Here is a 4,401-nt window from a genome sequence, read left to right on the forward strand (position 1 = left end):
GGGAATGAAAGAGACTCACAGTTGGTGTGTTACCTCCCAGGTACCAGGATTCGTGATGCCTCTGATCGTGTTTTCTGGATCCTTGAGGGGTATGGGAGCAGCCCCAAGTCATGGTCCACGTAGGCACCAATGACATACATAGGAAGAAAGGTGGGGATCTAAGGTAGAATTTCAGGGAGCCAGGGTGGAAGCTTAGAGCTAGAACAAACAGAGTTGTTATCTCTGGTTTGTTGCCCGTGCCCCATGATAGTGAAGCAAGGAACAGCGAGAGAGCGGAGATGAACACGTGGCTGCAGGGATGGTGCAGGAGGGTGGGTTTTAGATTCTTGGATAATTGGAGCACTTTCTGGGGAAGGTGGGATCTCTACAAACAGGATCGTTTTCACCTGAACCAGAGGGGTACCAATATCCTGTGGATGGGAGTTTGCTAATGCACTTCGATGGGGTTTAAACTAATGCAGCAGGGGGATGGGAACCTGAACTGTAATTTCACTATACAGGAGGTTCAGGGTAGTGAGGTCAGGGATAGGTTTACAAGGTCGCAAGACGGCACTAGCAATTAGGATGTTGGTTTGAAATGTGTGTACTTCAATGCCAGGAGCATCAGGAATAAGGTGGGTGAACTTGGGATGGTATCTGGGATTTTGATGTTGTGGCCATTTCAGAGACATAGCTAGAGGAGGGACAGGAATGATTGTTGCAGATTCCGGGATTTAGATGGTTCAACAAGAACAGCAAGATGGTAAAAGAGGCAGGGGAGTGGCATTGTAAATCAAGGCTGGTATTACAGCAGCTGAGATAACGTTTGAGGGCTCATCCACTGAAGTAGTTTGGGCTGAGGTTAGCAACAGGAAAGGAGAGGTCACCCTGTTGGGAGTTTTCTATAGGCCTCCAAATTGTTCCAAGGATGTGGGGGAAAGGATAGCAAAGATGAGTCGCGATAGGAGTGAGAGTAAGAGGGTAGTCGTTATGGAGGATTTTAACTTCCCCAATATTGACTGGAAATACTATAGTCCGAGTAGTTTAGATGGGTCAGTTTTTGTTCAATGTGTGCAGGAGGATTTTCTGACACAGTATGTAGACAGGCCAACAACAGGCAATACCTAATTGGATTTGGTACTGGGGAATGAACCCGACCATGTGTTAGGTTTGGAGGTAGGTGAGCACTTTGGTGATAGTGACCATAATTTGGTTATGTCTACAATAGCAATGGGCAAGGATAGATATATACCACAGGGAAAGAGGTATAACTGGGGGAAAGGCAATTATGATGTGATTAGGCAAGATTTAGGATGCACGGGATGGGGAAGGAAACTGCAGGGAATGGACACTCTTGAAATGTGGAGCTTATTCAAGGAACAGCTACTGGGGCTCCTTGTTAAGTATGTACCTATTAGGCAAGAGAGGTAGCTGTCGAGAGAAGGAGCCATGGTTTACTAAAGAAGTTGAAGCTCTTGTCAAAAGGAAGAAGACTTATGTGAGGATGAGGCATGAAGGCTCAGTTAGGGGGCTTGAGAGTTACCAGTGAACCAGAAAAGATCTAAAGAGAGGACTCAGAAGAGCCAGAGGGGACATGAGAAGTTGTAGTCCGGTAGGATCAAGGAAAACCCTAAGGCCTTCTATAGTTTTATCAGGAATAAAAGAATGACTGGAGTAAGATTAGGACCAATTTTCATCAGTATTCACATTGGAAAAGGGCAATGTTAGTGAACGCATGGAGATACAGGCGACAAGATTAGATGGGATTGAGGTTGACAAAGAAGAGGCATTAACAATTTTGGAAGATCTGAAAATAGATTAGACCCTGGGGCCAAAAGGGCTTTATCCTCGGATTCTCTGGGAAGCCAGGGAGGAGATTGCAGAGCCTTTGGCTTTGATACTTATGTCATCATTGTCGTCAGGAGTAGTGCCAGAAGACTGAAGGATAGCAAATGTTGATCCCTTGTTTAAGAAGTGGAGTCGGGACAGCCCTGATAATTATAGGCCAATGAGCCTTACTTCAGTTGTGGGTAAGGTGTTGGAAAAGGTTATAAGAGATAGGATTTATAACCATCTGGAAAGGAATAATTTGATTAGTTTTAATCAACACAGTTTTGTGAAGGGTAGGTCATGCCTCACTAACCTTATTGAGTTATTCCAGAGGTGACAAAACAGGTGGATGAAGGTAAAGCGGTTGATGTGGTGTATATGGATTTCAGTAAGGCGTTTGATAAGGTTCCACACGGTAGGCTTTTGCACAAAATACAGAGTTTCAGTTTTAAAGCTGATTTAGCGGTTTGGATCAGAAATTGGCTAACTGAAAGAAGATAAAGGGTGGTGGCTGATGGGAAATGTTCATCCTGCAGTTACCAGTGGCGTGCTGCAGGAATCTGTTTTAGGGCCACTGCTGTTCATCATTTTTATCTGGATGTGGACATGGAAGGATGGATTAGTAAATTTGTGGATGACATTAAGGTAGGCAGAATTGTGGATAGTGCCAAAGGATGTTATGGGTTACAGAGGACATAGATAAGATGCAGAGCTAGGCTGAGAAATGGCAAATGGAGTTTAATATGGAAAAGTGTGAGGGAGTTCACTTTGTAAGAAGTAACAGGAATGAAGAGTACTGGGCTAATGTTAAAATTCTTGGTAGTGTAGATGAACAGAGAGATCTCGGTGTCCAGGTGGATAAATTAGTGCAAGTCCAGGTTGATCGGATTGTTCAGAAAGTATATGGTGTGTTGGCATTTATTGGTAGGGGAATTGAGTTTTGGAGCCACAAGGTTATGCTTCAGCTGTACAAGACACTAGTGCGGCCGCACTGGGTGTATTGTGTACAGTTCTGGTCACCGCATTATAGGAAGGATGTGGAAGCTTTGGAAAGGGTTCAGAGGAGATTTACTAGAATGTTGCCCAGTATGGAGGGAAGGTCTTACGAGGAAAGGCTGAGGGAACTGAGACTGTTTTTGTTGGAAAGAAGAAAGTTGAGAGGTGATTTAATTGAGACGCATTAGAAAATCAGAGGGTTAGGTAGGGTGGATAGTGAGAGCCTTTTTTCTCAGATGGTGAAGGCTAACATGAGGGGACACAGCTTTAAACTGAGGGGTGATAGATTTAGGACAGACATCAGGGGGAGTTTCTTTACTCAGAGAGTAGTAGGGGCGTGGAACGGCCTGCCTGCAACAGTAGTAGACTCGCCAACGTTAAGGGCATTTCAATGGTCATTGGACATACATATGGATAATAATGGAATGGTGTAGGTTAAATGGGCATCTGATTAATTTCACAGGTCAGCACAACACTGAGGGCTGAAGGGCCTGTACTGCGCTGTAATATTCTATGTTCTATGTCTATATCCTTCTTTTGGGTGAATACTGACACAAAGTATTCTCGGTCACATCCTCTGCCTTCAAGCACAAGTCCACTCCTTTATCCTTGAGTAATCCTACCTTCTCCCTAGTTATCCTTTTGTTTTTAATGTATCTATAGAATGCCTTCGGATTCTCTTTAATCCTATTTGTCATGGCTGCTTCCTGCTCTCCCAATTCCTGGCTTGAGTTCTTCCCTGCTTTATTTATATTCCTCACAGGTCCTGTCTGATTTTAGCTTCCTAAACCTTTCATGTTCTTTTTGCTTTTGACTAAATTCACAACCTCCCTCATTACTTGCCATCCTTGTCCTTTCTCTTTACTAGAAGATGATGGTCTTGAATTCTGATCAGGCCTTTAAGTAACTCCCACATGTCAAATATGGACTTGCCCAATAACAGCTTCTCCCAATTAACACTCCCTAGCTCCTGCCTAATACTGATGTAATTTGCCCTCCTCCAGTTTAATACCTTCCTGACTTATCCTTATTTATAGCTATCTTAAACCTTAAGAAGTTGTTATCACTGTTTCCAAAATACTCTTTGACTGAAAGGTCAGTCACCTGGCCAGGCCCATTAGCCAATACAAGGTCCAACATGGCCCCTCTTCTCGTTGGATTGTCATACTGTTTCAAAAAACCTTCTTGGATGCATCTAACAAATTCTGTCTAATGGAAGCCTCTTGCTCTAAGGGAGTTCCAGTCAATATTGGGGAGGTTAAGGTCATCCACTATGACAGCCTGTTGCTATTGCATCTTTCCATAATCTGCCTACATATTTGTTCCTTCATGTCTAATTGGCTGTTGGGAGAGGGGGGAGGGAGAGGGGGGCATCCCATGTAAGTGACTGCATCTTTCTTATTTTTGAGCTGTGCCTCAGTGAGGGGCCCCCCATTATGTCCTTCCTGAGTGCAGATGTGACGTTCTCCCTGATAGCAGGAAAATAGACTTTTTTTTCCTGCTCCTCGGATGCTGCCTGACCTGCTGTGTTTTTCTAGCACTACACTCTTGACTCTAATCTCCAGTATCTGCAGTACTCACTTTCACCTATTCTCC

The sequence above is a fragment of the Chiloscyllium plagiosum genome, chromosome 27, assembly GCF_004010195.1.
Source record: "Chiloscyllium plagiosum isolate BGI_BamShark_2017 chromosome 27, ASM401019v2, whole genome shotgun sequence".
NCBI lineage: Eukaryota > Metazoa > Chordata > Chondrichthyes > Orectolobiformes > Hemiscylliidae > Chiloscyllium > Chiloscyllium plagiosum.